This window comes from Sparus aurata, chromosome 7 (assembly GCF_900880675.1).
Source record: "Sparus aurata chromosome 7, fSpaAur1.1, whole genome shotgun sequence".
NCBI classification, from domain to species: Eukaryota; Metazoa; Chordata; class Actinopteri; order Spariformes; family Sparidae; genus Sparus; species Sparus aurata.
Genome location: NC_044193.1, coordinates 35020496 through 35041068, shown reverse-complemented (window position 1 = coordinate 35041068; position 20573 = coordinate 35020496). Strand labels below are relative to the sequence as shown.

The window sequence follows — 20573 nt, the reverse complement described above, 5'->3', positions numbered from 1 at the left end:
CAGACTTGACATTATGCACGAGAGCTTGGATCCCTTTCCTTTCTTTTCATCCGCTCACTTCTTCCGCCGTTCCTATCAGGTGCACTTTGAAGCCATTTAGTGACCGGGCCTCGACTTCCTGGTCGGTGGCATCAGAAGTTAGACGATTACGTCGCACAGCCACTAATACACACACACACAAACACACATACACACACACACACACACAGATTAATTATAGCTGACAGGGTCAGGCAGGGAAGGAGGAAGAAGAAGAAGAAGACAACACGGTAAAACAATAGGTGTCTTGCAGGCTTACCTGCCTGGCCCCTAATGAATATCAAAACTACAGTACAATTCAGAAGTTACTGTGTGTTCACACCAAAATTGCGGGAGCGTTGCGGCAGCCGGAATTCATTCATTTTCAATGGAGACTGGCGTCGACGAGCGTGGGAGTGTCGAGAAGCGTCGAGACCGTCAAATTAAAAGTTGAGAGAAGTTCAACTTTATGCAAATGAGGAGCGTCGCTGCCGCGGCAGCAGCCAGTTGCAGACCAGGAGTCTCACAGCGAGAGAAATTGAGAGCGCCTGAATGGACACATCTTCCGTGCTGCTTGAAAGTACCGCCCCTTTGGCCGCCGGCCGCTGGAGCTGGAAGGCAGTGAACGACCGGATAACATTACATGACATACACAATGTTACGGCGTGTGTGTTTGTCTAGTCTTAACAGTCATAAACAAAAGATTACAGGTTATGTAGCGCATCTGTGCGGTGTGCAGAGACGAGAGCTGGGACACCGGGGCGGGGAAGAAAGTAGCCTACGGTAGTTATGTACATCACATTCTGTCTTGCGTGCAACGTCATACGCCCAGCAGCATAGCAGCTTCTCTGGCAGAGATCTGAGGTAGCGGCAGCAGCAGGTGTTATGAAAAATGAAGGAGGAAGAATTAATTCCGAAGAAAAATAATACAGGATCCATCACCTGGCGGTGGTTTGGGTACCAGAGAGAGGATGTTGACTAAACAACTGTCAGTTGGTTTTAGTCGCGGGCGGGGTTTTCTCACTCTTTCTGGTCTCTCTGCACAGAGAGATAAAACAAGCGCACCTAGTTATGTACATCACATTCTGTCTTGCGTGCAACGTCATACGCCTGACAGCATGTAGCAGCTTCTCTGCTACCTGCACAGGTTCTACTAGCCTGCCTGTTTATTTTTTACTTGCCCCGGGCAATCGGGCAACCGTTAATGTCGAACCCTGCACATGCTTGAGCTTTACACTACTCTTTTGTATACACAGACATGTCTTGCGATTTTCAGCACTGTAGTTTACTTGCTACAAACCTCAACATCCCATAATATGCTCGCACACTCACATTATTACTAGGCAGCGAAGCAGGTTAACTTGCATTGTGCGCTTCACAGAGCCTCCTAAACAGAAATGATTATTGATTTCTGAATGAATCGATATATCGCTTATTTTTGCCATATTCATTTTTTTTCTTTTTTGGCCTGGCGGGGGCTCTCGTTGGCCTGGCAGCCCGCCAGGCCTGTACAATTGTAGGGGAAACAGCGGCCGCCCCATGTAGAGGCTACAGTCCTCATCGCAGACGGCTCCAATTCAAATCCCGCGTCGGGTAGCCCTTTCCTGCATGTCGTTCCCCCTCTCTCTGCCTCCCCCTTTCCTGTCTACCTCTACTGTCTACTATCAAATAAAAGGCAAAAAGCCAAAAAATATACTTAAAAAAAAAACAAAAAAACAAAAAAAACGGCACTTCTCCTTAAATACTAGAAAACATATGAAGATAATATGTACTTTTGCTGCCAGGCAGCAAAGTATGAAGCTTCATCTAAACTGTAAACAATGAACTGCTATTCACAATAAATGGACAAAACTGTACATTCTTAATTCATACATATACTACATAGTTATAGTGAACACAAAGCAACAAACAAGCATGAGAGGGAGACAGTAGTCTCAAGACAAACGTACCTATCACAGTGTCTTTTATCTGGAGGTTCTGGAAGCCAATCTTCCCATTTATGCCTCGCATGTTTATACTCTTGACCAGAGAGTGTGATAGAGTTGCACCCACCCAGAGTTGCACACTCTTTTATATCTCCTCCCCCTTTAAGAGCCAGCGCATTTCTCTGTAAATTGATATTTCTTTGTTAGTTGATAGTTGTATAATTGCACTACTGTTCATACAGCACACCAAAAAAATCATTGGTTACGATATTGACTGCCCACAATCTAGAAAACTTGATAATCTAAATGAAAAAAATATTATAGTGCCGCATGCCATTTTGACTTGTGTTATAAATGAAGCGCAAACATTTATTTAACAGGCCCAATACATACTACACTGCCACAAACAACTGGGAAAATGTAATGTATATACAGGGTTTTTTCTGCATTATAAATTTTGAGGCGGCCGCCTCGCTGAAATTGAAAATCAATGTAGTTCTATGGAAGCTCAGTGGCGCCGTTTTCAACTCAGTTCAACTTGACTGCAGCAGAAGGGGTGCGTTTGATTTCAGCTCCGGGCAGCAAAATGACGCTGACACGCTGCTTGTGTGCCCGCGGGGGTCATTGGGGCTCTGCTCTGTTCAAACGTTGTGCTGAGCATGAACGCACCCCACCGGTGCAGAGCTTGAAGAGAGAGAGAGAGAAGGAGACACGAGGGGTGTAGGCTACTGCAAAGCGAGTTTAGTGGGTTAGCGAGGTATGTTGAGTCTAAAGCCAGGCTCTCCTGTACTACAAAGGTGGCTCTCTTTTAACCCGGCAGGATCACCATGGTAACTTATGCTTAGCTCATAACCTGGTCCCGACCAGATATTCTTACCAATTGGATTTTGAGGTTAGGGGTTGTTGTGAGCTGCTCCTCAAGTTTCTCAAGAGACTCGCGATCTGTCAACGGCAGCAGATTTTGTTCGATTCCTATCTCCTCCTCAGTAACGGACTTAAATCCTTGCACAGTTGTGAAAATGATTTTCATTTGGTCCATCATTATCTGTTGATTTGCAAGAAGATTTTGCAGGAGAGCTAGGAAGGAAAAAAAGATTTTGTGGATAAGTAGAGATAGAGAACATATAGAGATTGTGCAGCAGATTACCGTTATGAATGACTAAAATGCTCACATGTGTCAAGACCTGTTTGTGGTCTCCTTATTAATGGATGTGGCTCGGTCCCTCCCTGGGTGAGATCAGGTGATGAAATACTTCTGTGGTGCAGCTTTGAGGATGCATGGCTTCTTTGGTCAGGGCTAGAGGATGCATGGCTTATGTGGTGCAGCTTTGAGGACGCACAGCTTATTTGGCCAGGACTAGGAGATGCATGGCTTCTTTGGTCAGGGCTCTGGGACAGGTGACTTCTATGGTCAGGGCTAGGGGACAGATGGCTTCTCTGGTCCACCTCAGGAGTATGGTGAGTATGGACTCTACAATTAGCATAATAAGCATTAGATTTTTTTGTTTTTGTGTTGCAAAGATGCCCCTCCTTGGTTGAGTTTTCTGAATGGTAATGTTCTTGAGTAGGGGAATAAACAAAGTTAAAGAGGCTGGTGCATTAGACAGTCCATCTAGTAAGTAAGGAAATAACAATACCAATTAAAATTAGCAGCAGGTGGACCATACTGTGATTTTCCTGGTGGAAATGGATGAAGAATCTTTGGTGGACTGGGTAATTCAGCTGCTCTGTGGTGTCATAGCAAAACAAAACAAAATTTTACATACTGAGAATTAGGGATGTCCCGATACCGATCCAGCATTTTTAAGGTGGATCGGATCAGCCGATTACACAGGAAGACAGGAAGCGACGATGCGTTAAAGTGTCACAGCACCACCTCGGAGAAATGAGTTGCGTTCACAGACGACTACTCGTTTTATCTGTGTCTGATGTTACAAAAAAATGATATCGGATCAGGAAATATCGGGGATCAGCTGATGTTCAAAACAAAATATCGGAATCGGAACCCAAAAAAATGTAATCGGGACATCCCTACTGAGAAAAGTCGAATGAGCTGCAATCGTAACTTCTTACCTCTTCTTTGGCTTATCTTTGGCAACTTATGTTGAGCCTCATCGTCATCTTCATCAGGAAAGAGGATGTTCTTTTGTCTGATAAAAAAGCACTGGATGTTATTTAAAATTAAAATACATACAAGAGTAGACATGTAGAAATAAATCATAGTGACTTGCATTCTTCGCCTTTTGGGTTTAATTGGAGAATCCTCCCCATCAGTCCCAAGATCAGTGTTATTAACAGCTTCTGGCAGCTTTAGCCTTGCCTCATTGTAATCATCTCCAAAAAAGAAAAAGGAAAAAGAACATACCATTGACTGTCCCTCACAATAAGGTGGGACAATGAAGTCATTAGTTGGTTCATTTTTTAAATTCACATAACAGCCTAAACAAAACTTGTTAATATCAAAGTTACATTTATTTGTGATGATTATACACATTAACTTAAGAAATCAAGTGTCAACATAACCATTCAGTTACTTACTTGATGTATATATAACTTGGACCCCATATGGTGTCCAGTCAGCTCCAGGTTGTTCTTGATTTTTTGTGGCCTTGGTTACATCCACTTTGCTTGGTGGCCACATGCACTCTCCTCCATTGACCCAATTTAATGGTACTACTTCCTCTTCATTTGTTTTCTCAAAAATGACAATGTGATACTTCGCCAATGCCTAGTAATGAAAATTTATTTTATGTTTCTGTAGTTTGGGAAATAATGGAACTTACAACTTGAGAGCAATAAGAAAAGAGACCTGTATCTAGTGACAAGTGTCACTCCAATGACCTCCACTTGAGCTATTTACACGCAACATGGTGAAAAGAAATGTTAACTCATTCTTGCCATGCAAATGGACACTACCGCCTTGTCAAGGATTCAGAGGAACAAGTTCAAAAACCTGTATTAAAGGTTGAATATGGAGAATTTTCTCAACATTGGATGAATTATTTAAAAAAAAAAAAAATATATATATATATATATATATATATATATATATATATACACATACAAATATATACATATATATATATACACATATACATATATATATACATATAAATATATATATACATATATACATACATACATATATATACATACATACACACATATATATACATATATACATACACACATTTATATATACATATATATACATACATACACATACACATATATACATACATACACATATATATATACATATATATACATATATATACACACATATATACACATATATACATACATACACACATGAAAAAAAAAAAAAATCTCCTTCTCACCCTGGTAGGATGGTATCTTTGTCATCCTCAAGCTCGGGTCCTCTACCAGAGGCCTGGGAGTTTGAGGGTTCTGCGCAGTATCTTGGCTGTTCCTGGGACTGCGCTCTTCTGGACTGAGGCTTCAGATGTTGTTCCTGGGATCTGTTGGAGCCACTCTCCCAGTTTGGGGGTTACTGCCCCAAGTGCCCCCACTACCACGGGGACCACGCTAGCCTAGCTAGACAGATATATATATATATATACATATATACATACATACACACATATATATACATATATATACATACATACTCATATATACATATATATACATACATACACACACATATATATACATATATACATACATACATACACACATATATACATATATATACATACATACACACACATATATATATATCCATAGTGCTTCTTGAGGGGTGCAGAATAAAAGTATGTAATTTCCCCGAAAAATTATATTTCTAGTCTGAATTAAACAATTTAACAAGTTTTGACGGGTTCGATAATGACTTCATGTTTACATCCTGCCAACCGAAAAATAAGGATTAATCCACGAGTAGATGTGCTTCAAACGGTTTTAATGCACAACGTGGGGTGGAGAACTACCCGACGAGACGAGAAGGAAAGAAGAAGGACTTTCTCTGCCAGAAACAAATAAACACCGATTTGAAAACCTACTACTCGGCAGTCACACTTAATTACATTTTCCCCGAGTTTTATGCCTCGGTTCTATGGATGTATAAAGGGGGTGGGTACAGTGTGGCGAGTGTAGATCTTCTCCTCACGTCCCCTCATGCTATATTTTTATTCTGCGCCCCTCTATCTAAATCTAAATCTAATGAGGTCTCTTATATATTTAGTTGTGGTGTGACTGTCCTGAGTGATCCAGATTGAGCATGCTCTGTAGCCCTGTGCTGAAGAGGTATGTCTGGGTGAACTTTGGGGTTTCAATAAATGGTAGACATATAACTAATATGATAATAATCTCTCCAGGCAAAGATTCAGCTCTCCCCTTTTTAAGACAGAGTAGAGCCTTTCAACTATTGTGTTGCTATTCAACAGAGCTCCATCTTGAACAAGGTAACTGATACCAGTATGGTAATGTAGGAGGGTTATGCCCTCTGAGGTATGTTGTCAGCCGATTAGACTTGTTTTCTTTCTCCTTATTGCAGATTTAAGGCCAGACTGCTGCTTTGCCTGAACCCGTTTGCTGAGGCTGGTCCCGACAGACAGTACAGCTGAAATTATTTTGATGGTCGAATATCATCTTTTTATACTGTTGACCGTATTAATACTGAATACCTGTGAAACTGAACCAACTGAATCTCATTGTATTTTATGTCTCTTTTTGATTAGGCAGTGGGACGACCTGCAGGGAGTAGTTGTGGGATAAGCACTTCTTTGCATGCAGTGTGGTATGTTTAAAGGATAGTGGTCACTTCACTGGTTGTAGGTTTTATTTTATTGCCGTGTAAGTTGTGGTGTTTGCAGTGGTCAGTGTGCGCACGAGGGAGTTCCTATTGGGGTCGGCGATAGAATCTCCCTGCAGTAAGTGCCCTATCCTGCCTATTCCCTGCAACTGTTAATCTTTTTTAATGTATTTAAATGTTAATGTGAAGCAGTGGTTATTCATACTAGTTTTGACTTTTAAGATTGTGGAATAAAATAATTTGGACTAGTCGTATGACTTTTCTCTTTTCTTTTTCAGGTTTTTTGCCAGTATAAATTACCTTTTAAATAAACCTTATTTGAGAGCTGAATGCACGTCTCCCACTCTTCTTGAACACTTTAAGAGTTGTGTCAACGCTCAGATGGTTGGTGTTTAGGGCTGGTGTAAGTCTAGTCTGTGCATCTGTCCCTTTTGTAACCTGGGTGGGGTCACATATATATATTTTTAAACAACAATTGTTGTAGTGGCAAGCTAGGAACGGTTGCTACTTTCAAATTAAAAGCCTCCCCGCTAAGAACCCAGTTCTAAACTCCAGTTGGGCGCAATGTAAAGCTCTTATTTTGAAGACAAATTCGTAGTCACTGTTCACAGCCCAACTTCGAGCTTCCCATCACGTCACATGTTTACACTTACCCCAGAGGCCGCTTTTGGAAAAGGAGGAATATTACGCCTCCATTTAAGAAAGACAGGCCGGCACATTGCCGCCCTTACCTTGGAGCAAATGTGCCGCCTTTTCTATCTAAAAAGGGCTAAAGTCAAATCCCAGCAGAGCAGGAAATGCAGGGGTCTTGGTATCCACCACTAACACAGCCACCAGACAGGTTTTCTCCTGTAGGCACAGTTCCATCTCCACCGCTACAGTAGTTATGCTATAAGGCAGATCATTACAGTGTTGTAAACTGGGGGACAAAACCCAACCATAAGTGAATGTGAAACTTAATGCTACACAGAGACATTTCTGTTGTGTTCCCTCTGTAGTATTTGCTAAATAACATGTTTTTTGTTGGGGAAAAATGCCCTGCAGTGTATTCTTTGTTGAAAATTGAAGATGATTGAATAAAATGTTCAAATATAAATTACAAGTTTCCAATGTTATTTTTGGAAAAAAAATTAGTTATATGAATCGAATAATACACTGTAAAATGTTACCAGAATTTAACAATATTTTACTGTAATATTTCACAATAATTTACTGTATTATCACTTTACAGGCTTTAACTGTAATAATCACAATATAGTACTGTAATTTAGAATTTTCTGTGAAATCAAGTAAATTACTGTGAAAAAAAATGATACCAGGATTTAAGGTGGATACGGGTGGTTAGGATACCGTTCTCTTTTATACATCCATGGTGGATAATGTTGCGACCCGACACATACCGATAAAAGAGCTCAAAGGTAAGGTTAACATCATTACATTTTAGGCAGCTTTATATTAGTTGTGTGAGTTAATGTTAGTAAATGAACGATCTTTGGATCAAGGTAACGTCACTTTATGCTCCACTTTTTTGGCTGTTAAGTCATTTCACAGCCGTTTTTCTCCGCAAAGCTTGGCCTCATAGAGAAGTAACTGATATCTTTGGAAAGTTCAAATTGTGTGTTTTCATCTATTCGTCTCCACATGTCGTTATGAGGCATAGTGTGTGAGTTATTTGACCGAGAACACGTAGTGTTTTCGCCGCAAAGTCAACGTTAAAGTAAGCTAACGTTAGCCTCCAGCTGCAGCAACTAAGTCATTACAAAGCCGTTTTTCTCCGCGAAGCTTTGCCTCACAGAGAAGTAACTTTTATCTTTGGAAAGCTCAAATCATGTGCTTTCATTTGGTGGTCATATCGATGGGAGGGATATGCTTGAGTATTTGATTGACTACTAATCTTTTCCAGCTTAAAGTATATGATCTGTCACTAATTGCTCTCCATTCTTTTTCAGAGGCAGGACAGTGACCCGTGGAGCAGGCTGTTGAGGTAAAAATAGCACATAAAACTGTGTAAATAATCTGAGAAAATCAAGTGGTTCTCTTCATGATGTTGTACTTTGATCCATCTCCCCTCCCTGTCCTCCCGACTCTTCCTCACATTTCTGCTCACAAAACAGCGTCTGTCACGCTTGTCACAAGAGTGTTTAACTCACCGAGTGTCTGACGAAAATAAATCACCGCGACCGCCAGCCCTCCTGACCGAGACTACAGGGAACTGTCCCCCAGAAAACAGCCTCCGTCCCCGCGAGTGACAGAGTCAGACAGCGTCCTGTTTACTGATGGTGATTATGTATAATTATGTAATTTAGCGCGAAAAACTTCACTCCGTCACTTTCCAGGATGTTTAGTGGGTCAGGATCTCAATCAATACACGTTATAACAGCATCTATATGATTATAAACTGTCCACGGGTTTAGATAGACAAGGGGAACACCTGGGGAACACCTGGGGAGACACCGACGTCATTAACATGACGTGTAGCCCCCGCCGCATGGGCGTGGTTCCAGCGCCTCTAACTGACACGCCCCCAGCGTTTCACAGCAGAAAGAAGTGCTTGTTTTTCCATGATTTAGAGACCTAATTTTATATACTTAACAATTTTTTTAATCTTTCAAATTTGGCTCAGTGGTCAATGATACATGTTTCTTTGGTGTGACAAACTCATAACACAATTTTTTTGCCGCTCTACACGGACTTTAAGCAGGAGTGCACCAGTAGTTGGTGTACAGTAAATGATTTTAGAGATTTCAGATTGCTTTTTCCAGCATTCCAGCGTAGTGCCTTGACTAAAATTTGGTTTGGAACTGTATCACTAAAGAAGCCTCGATAGATCAGCCATCAATCAAAATTGTCCGATCTTCAGTATACAGTAAATATGAGATTGGTGAATTCTATTGGTTTTATAGTTGCCGATTACAAAAATAATTGACATGTGAGTCATTTCTTAGCAGAGCATGCAGCAAACCACTGTTTCCACCCAGCTGACTTTAGCAAATGGACTGTCAACATAACATACATACACACTAACTTGCACATTAATGCTCACATCAATGGAAAGCTGCTTTTTTTTCACAGATCTCTATAGATTGATTGTATTTGTTAAATGTGTGTATCCAGACATGTCCAGTGTCGTATTTTTAGCAGGGTGTAAATTTAAGTTCACAATCTGGACTGTTTGCTAACATCAGCTGAGCTACTCGTTAACTGCTTATGTAAATTTGAAACGAAATTTGCATTTTGAGTTTTTTAAAGGCTGAAGCTATACAAAAACTGTCAATAAAAAGATTGGATCAGCTGATATGGCTCATTAATGATGGAGATCAGTGATAGATGATAAAAAAAAATGATCAGGGCATCCCTAGTTAAAACAAGGTAGGGCTCAATGTTCTCTGGCGTCAGGTGTGCAAGAGACAGTCAATTAGACCACTAACAATGGTCATTGAGTGGGTCACAGTTTCCAAAGCATTCAATGTTGCTGAACATTTAAATGAATGAAATATAAGCATTGCTCTCTTGTGCAGCATTCCACTTCTTTAAAATAGTGCAAGATGGGTATGTCTGTTCATTTCAGGCGACTTGGATGCTGTCCACTGAAGGACAGGTGGTGATGGGACCACATGAGCATTCTCTAATTTGTCCTCTGTATTTGGTCAATCTGAATCAAATTCAGCAGCCCAGCACTCCTCAACTTTCTCCTTTTGATAGCATGGCAAAGAGAGCACACAACCTGTGAGCTGTAGACATGTTTGGTAAACTTCATCAACTTTAGTGAATTATTGTCTCAGGAATTTCCATTACTATTTTCATTACAAGTGTTTGTTTTTCAATGTTTGCGTATCTCAATTTCTACACGACTGATTTGCTTGCTTGTATAAATCTTGCTTGGCTTTCAATACTAATTTCTTTGGTGTAGGTCGGATTTAGTTAAAGAGGAAGGGGCACTACTGCATGTGCCTTGCATAAACAATGCAATATTGAATCTGTAAAACTGAAAGTTGTCTTTGCTTTATTGTTTACAGGTGCTTCTTGGGCATTAACCCTGAGATGGGCTCAAATTCAAAGAAGCGTGGAGGCATCAATCAACACGTGAGCACGCTCCAAAGGAAACTTGTTGACTTTGAGTGGTCAATGTAAATATGAAATTGTTACGTAGTTGACGTAAGAATGTTCATATTGTATATGTTCATAAGTTGTAAATTGTTTATACTGTATTGTTTATACTGTATATGTTTAAAGTTGTAAATTGACGTGTGGGTTGAGTATGGTAACCAATTTACTGCTATCGATTAATCACAATTTGATATTGATTCGATTTAATATTGATTGATTGATTCATAGATTCAGTTAGTGATACCAAAGTATGATTTTGAGCTGTAACCTGATTACATAACTACCCCAGCCATGTAACACATCAATACAGGTATCAATATTGACATTAGACAGGGAATGGATATATCAGCACTTAATAGCTGAATCTGCTCTTTAAAAATGAAAATTCATGTTTATGTTCAGAGACAGCTCTAGTAAATTGTTAAATTTGATAGTTTTATAATTATTACAGTTTTTTACGATTGTTTACACACTAAAATAAAAATGTCCACACAATTTACGAAATTCTACTCCAAGGAGCAAAACACCTCCACATATTTGCACAACATTACACACAATGTCTGCTTCACCCTTTTTGCAAAACATTACACACAGTGATTTGTAAAACTCTACACACATTTTCACACCTTAGACACAGATAAGGATTGTGAGGTTACTTCCTTGTCATTACAAAGCCCCGGATTGCCAATGACCACACTAATGAACGAATTGGATAATCACATCCACCAGGTGTGGAAGCACACATGCTAATTTGAAAACGCAGCACTCAGGTGTGCTATAAAAGGCAGCAGGTGAGTTCACCTGTCTTCAACAAAAATGGAAGGAGCTAGAAGAAGAAGAAGAAGAGTGAGAATGAGAGGGGGAGCTCAAAGAGGAGATGAAGGAGGTAGAGGAGGAGGCCCAGGTAGAGGAAGAAGAGAAGAAGGAGATAGAGGAAGAGGCCTAGGTAGAGGAAGAGGTATAGAAGGACTTGAAGAGTTGATAGAACCTGAACAAAGAAGATGAGGACCAAATTTGACTCAAGAAATCCATGCAACACTTATTGACCATGTTATCAACCATGGACTGACACTGATAGAAGCAAAGAGTTCAACCACATCTCAGCAGAACTACTGTTGCATCAGTAATTCGGACATTTCATCGAGAAAACAGGTAAGCTAACCACACAGTACATTGAAACTGAAGTTTGCTGTACTTATCATCAATATTGTTTACTGTGACATTTGACAGTAGGCTGCATGTGTATTTTTTTATATATTTTTTTTTACATAGGATTGAGGGTCGAGGACACCAAGGTGGAATGGGCCCTATGTTCACTCGTGCACAAGAGGCCGCCATTGTGAACATGGTTTTGACCAATAATTGTATCAGGCTGCGAGAAATCCAAGCCAATATCATCAATGATGACCATATTTTCAATAACATCCAACGAATCTCTCTGTCAACATTAGGTCGAATCCTCAAGAAAAATCAAATATACATGAAGCAACTGTATCGGGTACCATTTGACAGAAAATCAGAGAGAGTGAAACATCTGCGCAATGAGTATGTGGAGGTCTGTATTGTTCATCTTACTGACTCTCAACTGTACTTATCTCTATCTCCGGATGACCTACATCCCATTCACTCCCCAACTCAGTGTATTAATGATATCAATCTGTGGATGTCACAGAACTTTCTACAACTGAACAAAGATAAAACGGAAATACTCATCCTTGGGGCAAAGGCTCAGAGACAGAGAATTGCAGCTTATCTCAGTTCTCTGTCCCTGGAGAGCAAAAGAGAAGCTAGAAATCTGGGTGTAATCATAGACAGTTATCTAAACTTTAAGAGCCATATCAATCACATCACAAAATCAGCTTTTTATCATCTAAAAAATATTTCAAAATTAAGAGGCTTCCTGTCAAAAGCAGACTCTGAAAAATTAATTCACGTATTCATAACAAGTAGACTAGACTACTGTAATGGTCTTTTCACTGGCCTCCCAAAATCTGCTGTACAGCGATTACAGTTAATTCAAAATGCGGCTGCACGCGTTCTTACTGGAACAAAAAAAATTTGAACACATTACACCTGTTCTTAGATCTCGACATTGGCTCCCTGTCAAAACTAGAATTGATTTTAAGATTCTGCTACTTGTCTACAAAGCTCTAAATGGCCTTGCACCTCAGTATATAAAAGACATGCTCATTAGATATGAGCCAGCAAGAACTCTCAGGTCCACCGGCAGTGGTCTTTTATAGTTTTTCTTGATTGCTTTGAAGCAGCAGTCAATTCAAACTCCACATTTTCAAAACAGTTAACACACAGGCTGAAACAGTGGCACTCATGGTCAAAATGACTCATTTTGATTGCAAAAGGCTCTAACCGTGCCAAAACATTTAAAATATGCAATGAAAGCTAATTTTGCCTTCAAACAACACAACTTGCAAACAAGTGTATGAGCTCTTCCAATCAACCATTACACAGTGGACAACAAAATACAAAATACAGCACTCGGTGTGAATCGGTGCACCATTGCTTGTCATTTTTGACCTATTACTCTACGTAACTTTCATGCCATTTGTTGTCAAATTTGCCGTCTTGCACAGAATTGAATCCAGAATCAGAAATGCTTTGATGCATTTTTTGATTCCATTGATTCTTTTTTTCGAACTGTGGCTGCAAACTGAAATACTGTAAATATTACACAAAATACATGGAAACCAAAACAAAGTCTATTAGAGTATAAGAAAATAAGAAAGCTGGTAGTCTCATAGTTCACAAAACATTTCTGCAGCTTCACAGCAAGCATTTTCCTGAACAACTGACCTGTTTTAAAACATAGAAAAGAAGTTAAAGATATAAAATATTACAGTAAAGTATAACAATCTATTACTGTAGAGTATAAGAAATAGCCACTATTGATACTCAGTCTCTTCTGTCTTTTGACGATGGGGCCACATGGCCTGATCCACATCACATTCATTATCCTCTCTTGCAATGAACCAAGGGAAAAATCTTGCATGCCATCCAACCTTGACATTCCTCTGCACCTATTTCTCACTCTCATCTGCCTTAGACCTCTTCAATTCATGTTGGCAAAGAACACCACAGCCGCTGCACTTTTTAAGACCTGCAGACTGATTGCTCATTGAAGATTTGTGTTTAGGCGTGTCAAACAGGTGCTTTAGTGATTTCATACTGATGTAGGTAGTTTCTAATAGTTAGGAACCGATGGTTTCTGTTTGGTTACCATAGCTAAAACAATGGAGTTTGGACTGCTTGAATGACATCCGTGTTAACTGTTCTGCAAAAGGGTGGGGACAATGTGTCAATCCAATGAGAAAGGGTTACCACATTTGCAAGAGGTGTCTTGTGCTCTGCTGAGACGGTGATGATGAAAACCAAGTGGATCCCAGTTTGTTTAAGCAGGTCAAAGCAATCAATAAAAACTGTAACCATCCCTCGCACTAACTCTAAAGCAGGGGAGGCTGCCTTCTGTATCTATGCCCCAAGTAGATGGAACACCCTGCCTGAGGACTTGAGAGACACTCCTACACTGAGTACTTTTAAAAGCAGGTTAAAAACCTTACTTTTTTCTAAAGTTTATGACTGAGTGTTTGTGTGTGTGTGTGTGTGTGTGTGCGTGTGTGTGTGTATGGCGGTAAATCGATGTCAATACAATTAAAGAGACACGCAGCAACGCACGCATTATTATTTTGTTATGCGTGCGTGCGTGCGTTTTTACGTGCATATTGTATTTCACGCGTAACAAAAAGCTGCGTACGTATGAAGCAGCGTGCGCACTTCTGTCTGTCACTGTTTGACAAATGTTGTTAGGCGTTCACACGTACGTGCGGTCGCAGACTCTGAAGCTTCGCAGCCGGAAGTTGATCTGCAGCGCGCACATCAGTTCGCGTACATGAACGCCTCACGTAGTTGGCCTTTTCATTTTAATCAACCAGGGGAGGCAGCAGTGAGCCATACTTTGCCTGCCGGAAATTCAAACGAAGAAGAAGAAGAAGTTTTTTTTTTTTTTTTTTTTTAATTTAAACAAGAAGAAGAAGAATGAGAAAGGTGACTGGGGTAATATTTACGTATAAATACATAGGTCATTTGTGTTTAAGTTTAAAAGTAGAGTCTGGAGTATTGCCTGTTACAGTTTGTAAGCAAAACATTGAAACTGGGCCCCTCCTCTCAGGCTCAACTGGGTAACGTTAGCCTCCTGCCCCTGACAGCAGCAGTTACCAGGACCACAAAGGTAAGGAAATACAGTCCGAGAGAAGCGCTGGTGCCTCCGTCACCAACACCGGGAGCCTCCGGTGTTATGTTGCCGTTGTGGTCAGCTGGGAAGACGTTATTAGCGGCGGATGCTAACCGCTAGCCAAAGTTAGCATCGAGTTAGCGCACCACCACAACAGTCTACAGTCTAGGCTTTAGTTGTCAGTGACGGGAATCGGCCCGCGGCTCCAGCGCTTCACTCAGGCTATATTTCTTTTTCTTTGCCGTCCTGACTGCTGCTGCTGAGAGAGAGAGACGTGCTAGCACCATGGATGTATTGTTATAATAGATCCATGCCTAGCAATCAGCAGCATCAGAAACAGCTAGTGGGGCTAACGGGAGGGCTACACACAGCCACCACCACACAGGACTAGAAGCCAGGTTATGATTAAGACGGGTTTCATTTTTAAAAGTCTAGCGTTTATTTTGGGCAAAAAACTCAAGACTCAACCTTTTAACAGGGTTCATAAAACTCATTCTGTGCCTTAGACAGGATAATAAGGTATTAAGCACCAGAACTGCGCCCCCTGCTGTCGAAAAGAGCCTCCGCAGAGTGGGTTGATGCAGCAGGTGGAAAATGTATATTGTTAGTGCTGCTAATCAGTTAGCTCGTTAATGCTTATTAGTTGCTAATAGTAAGAACTCTCCTACATGTGCTTGTATTATTGTTATATATTGGCTGTTGTGAATTAAGCTGAATGATTCATTCTTATTTCTATTGATTGTTTACCATTCCTGGTACTGTATAGTTAACCATGTACCTGCTGGTCTGATAACTGCTTTTTATTCTGTTACAGAACCACACAACTTTCATATACCTTCCACACACACATACTCATCTGTCACACTCACACCATCAACCATTCCTAATCAGCAATTGAGAAACTAAAAGGATAGTTTAACAACAGATCCACTCAGACACAAGTCACACTGGTGAAAAGCACCTGTAGAACTGAGTTTTGAGAGCTTAAAAAAATAGTGTTGCCTGTAACGTTGTGTCTGGTTTTCACCATTTTATATACCTACACTAAGCTTGTCCTTTTTCATGTCAGGTGTATTGTTGATACAGGGCTAAACCAGGGTTTGACAAGAGTTGCCAGTGTCTGATTCTACACCGTAACACAGCAGAGTGGGCGGGGCCTGCAGACCGACCCAGTTACACCTGCAGCGAGCAGACAGAGGAAGAGGAGTGTGAGATCCACGGAGAAAGAGAACGACAGCTGTCGCCAGCAGACGGGCATTGACTGTCGGACTAATTGAAATGTGAGTTTATACTCTGCCCTAGGGATTTAATGAGATCAAAATCTACAGTATTTGCCGTCATTTCATACCATACATGTTCACAATAATATTGAGACACTTTTGTTATCACGATATCGTGGTATTACCAATACGTTACATCCCTACTCTGCCTCCATTGTGCGAGTAGTGATCCCTGGTCGTGGAAAGTTATTGTGAATGTGTGTAAAAGTACAGTGACTGAAGTCCCCCCCCCTCCCCACATGACAGCGGAAGAGGCCGGCGCCCAAGGACGGTGTGACAGCAGTGGTGCCAATGATGAGAGTGATGTTGGCCCGAGGTGACGGTGAACAGCTGATACTCTGCCCCATCATGTGAGCAACGATCTTGGGACGTAAATGAAGTGGTGTGCATGTATTGGGTTTAAAAGTGCAGTGACTGCCATCTCGTTTCCCCCACAGCTCCCGAGTCTGCGTCCGGCAGAGGACAGTGTGCAAGTGGAAGACAGCGGTGGTCATGGAGAATCGGTGTTACCAAGTCACCACAATAACGGACCCCTTCCCCCCAGACCCCATTCTATAATTTCTGTGAATAAATATTGTTTTAAATGCCCTTTGCACTTTCTTGGTTGTCGAAACACACGTCATATACATCAGCGTAGATGAGAGCCAGGTCAGAGACAAGAGAGACAATGAATGAAATCCCGCGAAATGATGTGCGGTCAATATGACCGCTTATGGCCGAAATAGGTAAAACAAATCACATTTTCTTTTCCTTTTGTGTAATTTATATAAAAAATATTCTCAATTAAAATACAGAGACTTTTAGAAAAATGGTTAGAAGTCTGTAATGTTTGCATTTTGTTATTAACATCACAGATTGATAACTTAACTGATAATGTTCGAAGTTATTATTATTTCACATAAACACACACAGTAAGTATAATGGTACTGTGCTAGGTATTCTTTTTGTTAGTTCTTTATTGCTTTAGCAATATTGTTGTGGCATTCATGGCAATAAAGCGAATTTGAAATTTATTGAATTAATAAACCTTTCGATTCTTGATTCTTGCCTGTAGTGAGTGTTGTGTGTACAAATGAGCAATACATCCAGATTTCCTGAGATTTGTATTGTCAATGGGAATTTGAATTTAAATATCAGGCGATGTTTTCTTCATGGAAATTATTTTTCGGGCAAACAATTACAATAGAGAGGGATCCGTTGTGTGACAGCGGAGCGGAGGGTCAGCAGCTGGATTTTGCACGCACGGTCAGTATTATTAGTAGGTGTTTGAGGTTTATTACGTTTGCAGACATTATTATATTCAGTGTAATAATGTAACAGCCTTTGCGTGCGCACAGTTTGCGTGTGTATAGGCAGGGGCCCGTGGTCATGATAATCCCCTCTATGGCTATAAGAGATGGATACACAATCAATTTCATGTAGTTTTTATTGAATCAAAAATACATAGGTAGCCTATTGTCTAATAAAATAGTCCCACTGTAAAAAAATAACCAAAAAGGCTGCAGGGCGACTGGGTTGTGGGTCAGCATGTCGTCTTCTCCTCTGCTTTAAAAAACAAACAAACAAACAAAAACCTGAGCAGCAGTGCTCAATCCACTCATACATTGTTAAGCATTTATCCTTTTTTCCTTTGTGGGTTCAAACGGATCATGTGGCGGATTAACCGCAAAACAAGCCTACTTCATATTAATGACATAACGCTCATTATGCTTCAGCTGGACAAATGGCTGTGTTGAATTGAAATTACTTTATCATGCTAAATATCCGAAATTGTATGAAAATTGCTCCAATGCGTTACACCGATCTTCGTGCATATTCAGACACAGCCTGATACGGGTTCTGAGCAAAGGAATGTCTGTTTTCTCCCCCGGTCTGTTGTCAGCAGGAGCGGGGGCTGCAGGCTCGCGCCTGGGTGAAGTGGGCTCAAGCCAGAGTTCAGCCGAGAGAGAAAAAATGTGTATTTCTTTTGCTCTGTGGGAGATCTCCCACAACAGAGTGGATGAGAAAGCAAGGGGGACAGATCTGCCCAGCAAACATCAGAACGCAGAGTGCAGCCTTTGTCTGTCACCTGGTTCAGCACCCTGGACAGCTGCCTGCGTAACTGGATGTGGGAATTTGATGCATTTGAAGCCGCGACATTTGGTCAGAAACGTCATACATAATAACATTGTTTCGAGTCGTAAACAGTTCTGTAAGTGGAAGAAATAACAATCAATTAGGCTATTAGTGTTAGTCCTTCTTCATATAAAGTTGTGTTACAGTCGCACAGCTGGAGACCGCTAACAAAGTTAGACACAAGAGAGACAATGAATGAAATCCCGCGAAATGATGTGCGGTCAATATGACCGCCTATGGCTGAAATAGGTAAAACAAATCATATTTTCTTTTCCTTTTGTGTAATTTATATAAAAACTATTCTCAATTAAAATACAGACACTTGTAGAAAAATAGTTAGAAGTCTAATGTTTGCATTTTGTTTACATCGCAGATTGATAACTTAATTGTGATAATGTTCAAAGTTATTATTATTATTATTATTATTATTATTATTATTATTATCATTATTTACTGTGCTAGGTATTCTTTTCGTGGTTCTTGGTGCTTGGAGCAATATTGTTGTTGTGGCATTCATGCCAATAAAGCGAATTTGAAATGAATTGAATTAATAAACCTTTAGATTCTTGCCTATAGACTGATAAGTGTTGTGTTTACATATATGCAATACATCCAGATTTCTTGAGATTTGTACTGTCAAGGGGAACTTAAATTTAAATGTCAGGCGATGTTTTCTTCATGGAAATTATTTTTCGGGCAAGAGAGAGGGAGCGCGGACGGGGGATCCGTTGTGTGACAGCGGAGCGGAGGGTCAGCAGCTGGATTTTGCACGCACGGTCGATAGATGATAGTCTATGGCTATAAGAGATGGATACACAATCAATTTCATGTTTATTGAATCAAAAATACATAGGTAGCCTATTGTCTTCTCCTTTGCTTTTTTTTTTCAAAGACAAACTGAGCAGCAGTGCTCGATCCACTCATACCTTGTTAACCTTCCACAAAGACAAGTTATGTTAAAACGGACGAGCAGAGGGGTCATTCCCCGGCAGATCGCACCCATGGGCCACAGTTTATTTCAGAGTTGTGAGAGTGCGGCTGGAAGTGGGGATTCCAGCACCACGGATAGTGCGTGTAAAAAGATAAGACAAACGTTTAAATGTGTTTGCTGCAAGCGAAAATATACTACACAATAAATGAAGATAGTGACAAAGGCCTATTAGCAATAAAAAGCAATGAGTTGTGTGGGTGCAGCCGGTGAGCGGACGGCAGTGTTTGATGTAGGAAGTAATGTAAACTTGAAAATCAATTTCGGAACAGCGGTGTTTTGAGGAGAGGGTCAGAACAGCGGTGTTTCGGAGTGGGGCTGTTTCACAATGGAAGGGTGTGTCGGAATGGAAGGCTGTCCCCTCACTCTGGGGTTAAAATGAATCATGTCATGCAAAAGCCTATATGTCTGTATCTCGCATTGGATCGATTGCACCATCTACTGGATGAAAATAGAACACAGAACAACTACGCGAGGCGTTCATGTACGCGGACTGGTGCGCACGGTGCAGATCAACTTCCGGCTGCGAAGCTTCAGAGTCTGCGACCGCACGTACGTGTGAACGCCTAACAACATTTGTCAAACAGTGAAAGACAGACGTGCGCACGCTGCTTCATACTTACGCAGCTTCTTGCTACGCGTGACAGAGTTTGCGCACGTCATTTCCGCGTAAGCGCGTGAAGAAAATGTTCAATCATCTTCATGCGAGCGTTAACACGTGCGTTTGCATAAAGACGCATGAATGTAACGCGTAGTCACTACGCGTCGTGTGATTACCGGCGTGAAGCAGTCATCACGCGTGAACGTGCGCGTGAACGGGGGGCCATTATAAGTCAATGAGAAAACTACATTACACGTCAGGCGCGGCTTGCTGCACAGGCGTCAAAGCAGGCGCAAGTGACACGATCAGTTGATAGGTGCGCACGCTTTTTGAAACGATTATACCGCCATAGTGTGTGCGTGTGTGTGCGTGTGTGTGTGAATTTATATATGTGGATGAGGCTGGTTTTAACCTTGTGAAAACAAGAAGAAGAGGGAGAAATGTAATTGGACACAGGGCAATAACCAATGTGCCAGGGCAGCGAGGGGTTTTTTTCAGCATGGCGGTGGAAGGTATACG

At 40.9% G+C, this 20573-nt stretch overlaps 1 long non-coding RNA gene across 1 annotated transcript; it reads left to right on the top strand.

Moving 5' to 3' along the window:
* The first annotated feature begins 16205 nt into the window (after nucleotides 1-16205).
* Nucleotides 16206-16938, top strand: LOC115585360 (uncharacterized). The gene is made up of 2 exons (XR_003984693.1): nucleotides 16206-16350; nucleotides 16597-16938. It is a non-coding gene; the product is annotated as an uncharacterized LOC115585360 (long non-coding RNA).
* The last annotated feature ends 3635 nt before the right edge of the window (nucleotides 16939-20573 follow it).